A 12,483-nucleotide genomic window follows, 5' to 3' on the forward strand; every position below is an offset into this window, starting at 1 on the left:
CAACGTACATTTTGCCTAAGGACAACGAAGATAATAGAAATTATGGCTCGTACAGAGACACATACAAGATGGTCAGAAAAAGTCTGAAAACCTTGTGAGGTTGTTGCAGGGTAAGCTGTGCTGAGAAATAACTGTTAAGAAAAAAAAAAGAATACGATACATTGCGGCATTTCTGAGTTAATTAGCATTGAAGTTGGACGAGCAAGCCACTGCGCGAGCAAATTCAAACGGCCCGCCAGAGACTTTGGCGCTAAAAGCGTTCTTCGTTTGCTTTCCTAAAACCGAACAAGAGAGCGACACAAAAATTAGACTTGGGGCGGTATTAAGAGTCAAACCTACGAAAACAGCTACGCTACGAGAACAACTACGCAAAGAGAACAATGCTTGAATTTGATTGTGCAATGGCTTACTTTACTAACTTCAGTGCGAATTAGCTCGCAAACTCCGCAGTGTATAGCCTTTCTTTATTAACAATTATTTCACTTCGCAGCCTACCCGACAATACCCTCACAAGCTTTCCAGATTGTTCCTGACCACCACGTAGACAGCCGTTTTCCTTCCGCTCTATTTGTGAGTGGAACATGAAAGGAAATAACTAGGAGCGTTATACGCTGTTGTCCGCCGCATACCGTACAGTAGCTTGCGATGCATATAGACGAAGAACGTCGTTCTGAAAGAGATTCTCGAAATTTATGGACATGTTCTCAAGAAATGCACCGTGCCATTCTTGCATGTTTGCCATCATGGTTTTCAACGTGAGTGAAACAAGCTTGTGAGCATTCAAACGACCCTTACATGTAAACAGGGAACCTCGTTATGGCGACCTGATCAGTCCCGTAGTGTCGAGTAGTGTCCGCAATCTATTTTGTGCCTAGACGCCTTTCCTGTGTCTTAGCATTGAATCGTAGCCTGCCATTTAGGGTAAATCAGGGTGATATAGTGAACAAAAAATCTGGGCCTCGTAGAAGACAAGAAATTGTTTATTTAAACAAAATAAAAACACTCTCCTTTCACAAAATACGTAAGTAACACATTGACAGTACCACACACTGTTTAAGGCACTAAAACAGTTATAAAAACAATACTAATTTTTATCAATTTCACCCATGTATTTGGGTGAAATGGCGAATGCCCTTGGGGTGAAATGGTGGACTTATTGCCCCTGCTTTTTGCCACATACGTCACACATAGATTCATATTTTGAACAGTCTTCATGCAGCCAATGTTGGCAGCAAATACATTTTTTTGATCCAATCCACTTCTTTTTTAGTTTAACTGTACAGTTCACCGCACCCAACACAACAACACTCCTCATCATCCGCGTCGTCATCATCGTCTTGCAATTGGATGTCCAGCGACGAGTCGGATTCGGTGTCAGTGGTAGACGCTTTTCGTTTCTTAGGCTGCTTCTTTTTGATAATTCCTTGGTAGTCTCTTTGGTTACCATTTTTCCTTTGGTTACGGTTTCTCCTTTGTCCTCTTTTTAACATTTGCTCTACTCTTAACTCGACCGTGCTTGTGAACTTTCGATTTGCGGATTGAGAGTTCCGGATTTCTTTTTAAGAATAAATGCAGCCAGTCCATTCCAGAAATTTCCTTTTCTCGGTTAAATTTGTGATGTTGGTTATATTTCTCAGTTAGTTTATGTGCCATGGTACGTACTTCTGTCCTTGTCGGTGCAAATCCCAAGTTTTGTAATTTTATGATATGTTTTACCAACTTTTCCTCATATTCTTGTGTTAGTACAGGCGGCCCACCCAAAGGTTTTTCCGTAAAGCACCCGTTTGCTAATGTTCTCTTCAGCGTTGGCCATGGAACGTGAAACTCCTTTGAGGCTTTATTCAGGCTCATTCCATTTTGCACCGCTTTTACGGCATCGTTAAGTTGCTCCTCTGTCCAATCAGCACGGCTGGATCCTTTTTGTCTTTTGTAAAATGTAGGCATCTTTGCTTGAAACAATGGCGGTAGTTAGAACATTTTCGTTTTTAATCACTGACAAACCAAACTATACTCGCAAAAATATATATAAAAACTAATTTTTAAATTAACGATTGTATTGGTCGTCCCATAAAACAGAATATAACTCTCGCATGGGATAGGAAACGCTAACATTTCATGACTTGTCAAAAACCCTGGTTGGTATGTACCTAAATAAAAGCTTTACATTTTACACATAAGAAAAGTCCTTCACCGTATCACCCCTGCCCGAGTTCACCATTTCTCCCATTTGCTATTACTGAAACGGTGAATAGCACGGCAAAAAGTTCAGAAGACTAGACGCATCGATTTATAGGTTATGTAGTACATAAGCAATATAAGAAGGCAGAATATATCAAAAAATACCCCGCGGACTACGCTACCTGACGTAACATCTACAAATGCATGCAGCATATAAAAACTGTTTAGCATCTAAAACAGTTTTGTACAAAGTACTTACGGTTTTTAAAACCGATCTGGTTCTGTGCACACTGCACAGATGATCAGAAGCTGTTGGCATGCAGACATGCAGACATACTGTTTAACCAGTAAAGAATTAAAGCAATTCACCATTTCACCCGATTCTCCATATCACCCTGACTTACCCTACTTTACACTCAGCTGCGCCTTCAAGTACGTTCCACTTCTTACCTCCATAGGTTGCTGCTCCAAAATATTTGTATCGCGTGAGTATTTGTGACTCATTATTGTTGAGTCGGTTCAGGGGTGGATGCCAAGGAATAGGCGTGTGCTGAGACGGAGAGGAAAATATGTGGAAGCACACGTAATATGCATGTAACGTCGTTTACTTAACTTTCTTCAGTAAGTCCAAATAGCGATCCACACTAATCGATTACATACCCACGTTCGTCATAAACAGTCACAGTAACGAAGAGGCAAACTAAGTCGCGCTGCGAAGGCTTCAAATGAACTCCCCGATTACTCTGGATGGCTTCGGTGCGGCGTCTTCTTAAGTCGGATCAGTGGCGGCGCTTCTCGCGAGTGCAGCAGAGGGTGTGTCCATGAGCTGGCTGCCGATTGGCGGGGCAGTCACAAGTGTTATTGCCAACCTCTAGACGCACAATGCCTGGTTTGGTGTCGATACTGTACGAAGCCACAATTACTCCAGTAATTGAAGGGTAACACGCATTTACATTTAGTGAAGAGTACAACATCGCATATCTTGACATTAACGGCTTCAGTCTCTATCTTTTTGTAGCTCAGTGAATAAATCAAACACGTTGTCCTTGATTGTGGCATACGCTTTACACCATTTGCTTTCAACGCGTCACTCGTTATAGGTTTTTCATTTCCCACTAGGTGCCTGGGTCTGAAATAAAGATAGTTAATGTTTGTCTTTAGTAATTTTGAACTGGAGTGTATTTAGAACACACAATAATATGCTAATATATCATATGCTATCCAATAACTGTTTGTTTATTTCTTTACAATAATATAGCGGTATATTTTCTCGATGCCCCACTGAAGCTACTTCCGGCAACGACCTAAACGTCTACGTCTTTAATATTGATTTTTTCGAGCATGACACATGTGGTGTCACCGTCAGACACCACACTTGCTAGGTGGTAGCCTTCAAATCGGCCGCGGTCCGTTAGTATACGTCGGACCCGCGTGTCGCCACTATCAGTGATTGCAGACCGAGCGCCGCCACACGGCAGGTCTAGAGAGACGTCCTAGCACTCGCCCCAGTTGTACAGCCGACTTTGCTAGCGATGGTTCGCTGTCTACATACGCTCTTATTTGCAGAGACTACAGTTATAGCCTTGAGCTACGTCATTTGCTACGACCTAGCAAGGCGCCATGTTCAGTTACTATAATCTGAACAGATAATATTTTGACTCATGTACCGTCAACAGCGACGTTCATCATTAATGGATTAAAGTTAAATATCCAACTAATTATGTCCGCTTTCTGAATTCTAATTCCTTGTCATGTTCCAGACCTCGCGTCAGTATAGTCCTTCCCTCCTCACGCGAGCCTGCGTGAGCTACAACGCGTGCATTTCGGCCTCCTCTAGAGTAACACGGTGTTGGCTCTTCTGCCAACACAACAACACATATGTCATTTATTTTCTGATATAAATTGTTCACTTTCAACACGCTCTAAAATTTTGGTGAATCATACCAGTTTTTAAGTGTAGTATTTCAATCTTAATTTGTTCCAGAGTCCAAACTTTTCATTCATAAACTCCAAAGGTTATTGGATTCTTATAAATAATGCTTTATCAGTCATGCTCACAAAAAATAGTTATCACTTTCGTATTATTAATTATCGTTCTGTTATTCTGAATTACAATGCACAAAAATTATATGTCATTTAGTGGCATTTTGTCACTTTGAAAAATGAAGGTATATTACAGTGACGCTGTTTGCTGTTGTCTGCGATATGTTTTCTTGTTTAAATACATTTTTTATTACATTATAATCATAAAATATACGGTAGAGTTTCCATTTAATGAAACAGTCAAGGAAGCAAATAATCAGTTACTGAAAATTGATGAGCGGTTTCTGCCTTTATGCAGGCCGTCTTGAGATCTACTGCAGCGTGTGGCTGAAGTCGGCGGCGCACACTACAGTTGTGTGACGCCAGGGTCGTTTGTTGCGGTAGATCCGCAGATGGCCAGCATAAAGGCCACAACCGGCCATAATTTTTAAATAAATGATCATCTGCGAACGTGATAGTTTCGCTCAGTCGTAATTTGCAATAGAGTGCTAGTTTTTCTCTAACCACGTTACCTAAAATATCGAACAATTATTCTTCTGCTTCAATTGATATATTGCAAATAGTTGTGCTGTAAGTCCCAGCACGTAGCATCAGTCGGTGTTTTGCCTGCATATTACTCTGGTGTTCACTTGTGCTAAGTGAGAGAGTTAAATTTGTTCGGTACTTGGTAATAAGCGTTCTTCATATCTGGATACAAGCTGATACAATGCTGTTGTACAATGCTTACCATGACCTAGTATATTTGAGTAAGAAATATGTGTTTTCAGCCTTCGCAATGGTATAATGACACATTTTGATTGTATGTCTTTTTTGGTGATGCTTATATAAATGTTCATCGTGTTGTACATGTACAAAAGTGTTGGACTTTGAATACTGTTATGAACAGTTATGTCACTTATTAATGACAGTGTGTCTTCTACCGGCCAGGTGACAAGAACATCAATGTTTGTTTGATTTGATATGGGTTGACATGCGTATGACATCGTCATAAAGACAACTTATGCCATCCTACAATCCCTCACTGTGTAATTTTCTGTAAAATTTCAGATGTGGTGATGGCTAGCTATTTTAGCCGAAACTAGTTTATCAATGATTATAAATACTTTATGCGATCTTTACTAATAAAGAATTTTATGTATTCGATAAAGTTTAACATTAATAGATCGATTATCTCCAACGCGACTATGTCAGTAAACAACAGGTTGCCAATCTTTGTTCGAGGATCGTATTTTACCGACATGTAACTGTGTATTACTGCAATAATATCATATATAATTTCTTCATGGATAATGATACAATACGTGAAAAGTTCAAAAAAATGTTTCTGAGCACTATGGAACTTAACATCTGAGGTCGTCAGTCCCCTAGAATTTAGAAGTACTTAAGCCCAACTAACCTAAGGACATCACACACATCCATGCCCGAGGCAGGATTCAAACCTGCGACCGTAGCGGTCGCGCGGTTCCAAACTGAAGCGCCTAGAACCACTCGGCCACTCCAGCCAGCTACATGGAAAGTCTGGAATTACAACTTCTACTATTCACTGAGTCATTAACGTATAACATAAACATCAACGCTCCTATTACGCCGCCGTAAGGACTTCTATTGAAAGGTTTCTGTACCTGTCTTGAGATTAAACTGCACGCTTAAAGCTCTGATTTTCACTATATTCGTTCCCAGGACAGTCCAAGGTCGTTCACGTTGCATGTACCCAGGCCAAATCAACTTACCACACAGACCCTGCAGACATTTTAGTCCAGAGACGAAAGGCTTGGGCCGATAAAAAATGTGAAATCATCAGTAATAAATTATTTAACTACGCAACTGGTAGCGCGGGTGTTAATATTTACGAATAGTTGGAAGTGTGTAAGGCTCGGTGAAAATGCCGTCATCAACATGCAGGTTTCTTTCAGCGTTCTACATACAGATAATCAGCCGTTATCATCTGTACTACATTTTTGTCACCACAAACAGTGCTTTGAAATTGGTTGCAGAGACAATAGGATGAGGAAAGAAGTGATTTGGGTTATTTAGTATTTAAACTATCTTCATTTAATCTGAAATGTTTTATTATCTCAAAGAAATACTAAAGTTGCCATGCTACGAGCCTACATTTTCTGAATTAATGTTCAATACACAAACACTTATGATAAAAGTTTTCCCTTAAGGTGAATTGAAACGTTCTTACAAGATTTATTTAGCCTTACACAGTGCTGGTCGAGATGCGGAAACTATAATTATGCCTGTGTTCAAAAACAAGGAAACATACATTTTCTCAAACATCTAGATGTAGATTGGCACTGAGTTACTGAACTTTAGCATGCACCAGATTCTGGAGAACAAAAACTGAGGGCGGGAACTGATACCGTTTGTGCTGATGCATGCTTCATACGTAAATTTAGTCTAGATGCCGAACATAGAAAATAAAATATGGAGAATGCGGTTCAGACAGAAAAATAGCGTACAGGAAGAAAATTTTTCGAAAATGCGAAACTTAACATGCCAGTTGCGTATTGTGATGCTAATTATAACACACAGAATAATTTTGTTTTCGTTCTACATGATCCCCACCAAAGTGTAGAAATTTCGAGCTTGAAACTGAAAAAACTACTAAATGGTCACGGTGCTTTGTACGAAAACTGAAGAGAGCGCTTACCGGAGGAAACCTCAAGTCTTTAACTTTCCAGCCGCCAGAAACTGAAAGCTCACGTGGCCTTCTGTGTTCTAATGTTGCGCCCCAGGCTTTGGACGGCGGTCGCAGGTACGAAAGACTCTCCACAACGCATCCGAAAACAGTGGGTCGAAGATGCAATCAGGTTATCTGGTTACCCTTTTTGTCCCAACTTAGCCTACCCAGAGGCTTGAGATGGCTTTACTGCGTCAAACCTTCCCATACTCCAAATGGAGCGAGTTTTGAATTGACTCTTTTTTCCCCTTTTTTCTCAAGCGTATAGAACGCATGAACGGAAGTGGGCCTGTTCAAGGACAAAACGCCAATTAATGAACATATGAAAACGCTTATTCCCCCTCCAGAAGCTTTGAGTCGGACTGGCAGAGTACCGAATCGAAATATACACACGCAGCCAGACTGCTAAGGTGAACGTCACGCTTAGAGTTCCAACACACCTCTCTGTTGTGACACTAGACGATTCTCCGCTCAGAATAGTGGGCTTCGTCCTATATGTCTCGAAATCATTGATATAGTTTCAAATCCGGTCAGGCACCACATAGTGAAGTAAGTTCATTGAAAAAAGGCTAGTCATTACCAGGAGACATCACGCTCATACGGTGTTACATATAGACTTCCCGTATTCCTGAGATGCCGATTGGTACGTACCACTTGCTGCTCAAAGCAGGCCCAGATATAGAACTTTAAACGAGATTAAAACTTGTTGAATTCAAGGGCCAATCAAGGTCGAGTAGAATGCCTGGTAGACCATCAAACCACGGACAACGTGGTTGTTCTCTTTTTAAACGGCACAGAAATTTATCATGAAGATGTAGAAGGAAGGGCAAAATTTATCTACGTGAATGTTAAAATATAGCAGGCCATTGTTCAGTTGATCGACAAACCACGAGTGTAAGTGTGCAGTCCTGAGAACAAGACGATTGTTGTCTTGGGTAACGGCAGTGTCCAAAGCAATTAATCTTGAAGAAGTAGACGAAACGGCAACATATATCACCGTGAATGTTAAAATGGGCATCGTGTTTCATGTTCAAGGTAATCTGGAAGAGTGTACCCAAGCAATCGTACAAAAAATACCCCGAAAGCCCCTGGAACAAACTTCGATCTGAGCCATAGTTGCACAAACTGTGGCAGAAATGCCTCATTGGAACGACGGTGCACTCGAACTCCTTGCATCATTTGTAAATGGGGAAAAATGCTGATTGGTGAGAGTTCTCTACACGCCTCCAGTCATCTGTTGTCCAATTTCTGCGTTCTCTGGCCCATTGAAGGTTTGCAGTTTTACGTGCTGATAGAGCAGTGCTGTTTCGTGAGGTATCTGAAGGCCCACTGTATCCAGATCGAAAAGTTGTTGAGATTGACCTGCAATCACTTAAAACAGTTATTCATTTCGAACTTGAAACCGACTAGTTCCTGACAAAACTTGGCACTCGTCCCCAGCTACTGTCATTTAGGATCTGTATGATGATCACTCCTCTTACGCCATCTTACACAGCAGCGAGTGGTACATCATTCCTTGTAGACACCTTGGATAGTGAGTTTTAATAAACGAACAACTCTGGCAACTTAAATCACTGTGTGGTCGTGGAAGCGCCTAAACATAATAAAGCATTAAGAGCATTTTTCTGCCACTGTGTCACGTCTCTACGTCGACTCGTCTTGTAATGGTTCCATACCTTTCTGGCACATGCATTTCTGTCTAAAAGTTAAGGATAATCAAGATAAGACGATAATTAAAAGAGAACTGATTAGCAATCGCCCAACATCACCGTAAATGTTTACCTACGAACCCATCTTGTTCGTTCTGTATAGAAAAGGAGTACTCCGTGCTGTGAATATCGGTGTAAACGAAAAGTAAACACATACAGGGCATAAGATTGCTTATGTCTCTGTCTCGTTTGTCCGTTCATAGCGAGCAGAGTGTAGTCTCCTGTTCAAGTTGACAGCCTAATGCCACCAAAGTGCCTACTGGACGCTGCTTTGCAGGGTAGAGTACTCGGCCGCCTGGGAGCAGGCCAGACACAACCACTATCTTTGGATTGCCACAAAGTGTCGTCTCGAGGCTTCGGCGACACAGGAGGCGTTCATCGTAGGCAAGCACAAGGTCGATCAAGACTAGTAACCCTCCAGCAAGACCAGTATCTGTCCATAACTACCAATGAAATCGAAGTATACCTATAACAAAATTGGCTGCAAAGTTCTCAGCTGCCTCAGAAGTTGCTGTTTGCCGACAAACTGAGTATCGGATGCTCAGAACAGCACGGCTGTTTCTCAGACGTCCGTGTACATTCTGCTCACTCATCTATAGTGACGGGCCCTTGTGGAGTCGGCAACAGCAAAATTGGGTCATGAATACATGGATGAATGTGATCTTTTCACATTAATCCTGCTTCAATTTGCAAAACGATTCCCGTCGCCCATTAATCTGGAGAGAACCTGGTAGCCGATGTCATCCCAGGAACATCGTAGAAAGAGACTGGTTTGTTGGTGAAGGCGTCATGCTGTGGGGAGACATTTGAATTGCAGTAGAGAGCTGCACATCTTCGTACGTGGCACAAGTTCTTTCCACATGTGCAGTTGGTCTAGACTTCCTCTTTATGGGTGACAACGCCCGTCTGCATCGAGCTACTCTGGTGGATTAATTTCTTGGTGAAAAGATCCGTCGCATAGACTGGCCAATGAGGTTCTGGGTCCTATAAAAACATGTGCGGGGGGCATTAGGAAGGCGGACCGCGTCTCGCCAGCCTCCATAGAAAAACAGACCTCCGCACCGCTCTTGCTAAGGAATGGGATCAACTGCCAAGTGACCTCCATAACCATTTATCAGAGAGCGTGCCACGTCGCCTTGCAGAATGTGTGGCTGGTGGGGGTAATCATTTCGCCTATTAACGGCTTTTTTTTCATGTGGAACAGATTTAGCAGTTGTATTACTTTCTTATAAGTATGTATCTTAGCTATTAGAACTTTTCTAACATTGTGTTTCGAGCACCGTTGTACACCAAATGACTTGTGATTAACCTGTAGCTTAATCAGTAATCTTAGCGACACTCTGGTAAGGTAATATGTTCTATTTTTCGTGATTATGTTTGATTTTTGCACACTAGTGCACACCCCACTTTACCGTCATAGCTTAATTCAGTTGTGGAGGATGACATGGTCCGATCAGTGTATTTAAAGAAAGTAAAACAAAAAAAAAAAAGGTTTGCTAACTGTTTTTCCAATGGATCAGGTCTCCTAACTTTTTTATAGACTGAAAAATTAGTTTTTCAATCTCGAACGTATATCGCAGCTCACGCTATCTGCGGCATACTGTAATCGACTCTGGATCTGTTTCACCCACAAGTGAAGAAAGTACTTGACAGGGACTCCATAGGGCTTTGGAACCTTATTGAGGTTTAGAGATTCAAGCTGCTTTTCAACATGACTAGTATCGACTAATACGTCACTCACCATTGGAACGGCTATTGAGCGATGACATAATTCATTTGCTTTTCCTTTGTGAGGGAACGTTGAAGTTAAAATTCAGCATTATAGCATTTTGTTTTTCTATTTTTTATGTCAATTCTAATTTCATTTAATTCTTTCTGCACACTAATTTTCATACCACTGACAAATTTATAGAGTCAAATTTTTTTGAATTTTTGAAGAAGATTCACTGATAATATAATCATGCTGCAACGTTTCGCACATTGCCCTTATGGTTAACCAAAGAGTTTCATTTATCGTTTGCCTATCTGCATATCTTTGCTCTTTTATGCTTTGTGAACTGTCCGGGAGGTGCTATACCTACACAAAAGAAAAAAGAAACTTGATATTATCTGTGTACCAAGTGGGATCTCTAGTGTCTTGAAATGTTCTACGGGGAACGCGTTTTTCTAATGCTTCGTCGAGTATTCTTTTTATCATGAACCACAATTTCTCTGCGTATTCACCACTCGAAACAATTATTATAACGCATCTGGGAAATATGGTAACCCCCTTATCTGTTTTACTAAAGATATTCATTTTAATTTCTATTTTTTGTGCCCTTTGTCGCTCTGTGCTCAACGTTACTCCTATCGCTTGCTGTCACTGACTGCTGACCCGCACGTGAGGGGTAAGGTTGATTATCTGTAAAAAAAGTCTAATATATTGCCATCATACACAGAGTGCCGAAACATCTATTCTAAGCTAGTTTTGGAGGAAACTTTTGTAAAAATACTGTACAGAAGAGTATTTTAATAAATAACAATCAAAGTATTGTTTTCTGCTATTTCAATTAAGAGCATTTCCTCTGGCCAACAATTCGTTTTTACAATATGTGTCAAATGCACTGTGATGCAGCAGCGAATACAGGAAACTTCTTAAATTTATACACACAAGACTATTAAGTAATCATATCTTAATTAAACGCACGCTATTCTAGGCTCAAAAATTAGTTCCTCAAACGTGAGCAATCCAAATATGGTAGGACGAAAATTCGCGCAAGAAGGTCGGGAATCAGGCAAGGCCAAGTGAAGACATTCACTAAGGTAGGTTGTTTGTGAAATATTGTTACACTCCTTTTATTAAAAACCACAAGGAATTTTACAGTACAAATTAAAATTATGGTAAGTTATGGTACGGAAAGCTAAAAACCACGCAGACAAAGGGAACAGATGTTATGACAGTGAAAACGCGTGAATAACACACGAAGTATCAAGAATACAGGTTAATGAAAAATTATATATGATAACTACGGCGCTGCTTTATGATCGATACGGTATCCGCCGTGGTGGTAAACTAATGGTGGAGTTTTCGTGATAGAGGAAGAGCATGTCGACAGAGTTCACCCTACGCTGTCTTGAAAATCTAACCGTTATTTATGTACGTGGTAGGCCATCAACTCTGATTGTTGTTTATGGTCATAGTTTATCATCATCTGTGATCGGTGTTTGTAGGCGTAGCTAGTTATCAACTTCGATCGTTGTTTATGGATGTAGCTTGCCATCACGAGACTGAAATATGAAGCCTGTCTCTCACCGAACTTTCAGACTCGATTGCGGCAGTTTTTACTTTATTCGCTTAGTACTACACTGTCCGAATGAAATATTTTTCCTTCTTGCGATTTAGGTGTAGCGATTATAACGTTTGTGCAGGTCTGGAATATTCTTGTTGAATGCGTATCTGTTTATTTTGACGGACTGTTTTCCGGTACAGGCCTCCTAGGTAGACGCCGTTATTTTGGGTGGTCGGGGAAGCGTTTCAATAAAGCGCGATTTTGCATTAGTGATGCAGTTAGTCCAATTTCATGAGATAAATTTCTTCTTAACAAAATTTAGCAGGGTTTACCTTAGTCACTAGATGATAAACTATAAGTAGCAAAAGGTATCACATGGTATTATCTGTATTTTTTAATTAAACCCTCACTAATTATTGAATCTCAAAGGTGTCAGATCTTGTTTTTCACTGGTTGAATGTGTCTGTTAGCGGTATATAACCTCCACAGATAATCTACGTAACTGGTAGCGAAAAAATCTTCAGTTTTTCTTCCTGGATTGCGGCTTTGCAGAACATTGACTTTCAATAGACTGAAAGCTAGTCTGACATAAAGATAT

The sequence above is a fragment of the Schistocerca americana genome, chromosome 8 (assembly GCF_021461395.2).
Source record: "Schistocerca americana isolate TAMUIC-IGC-003095 chromosome 8, iqSchAmer2.1, whole genome shotgun sequence".
NCBI lineage: Eukaryota > Metazoa > Arthropoda > Insecta > Orthoptera > Acrididae > Schistocerca > Schistocerca americana.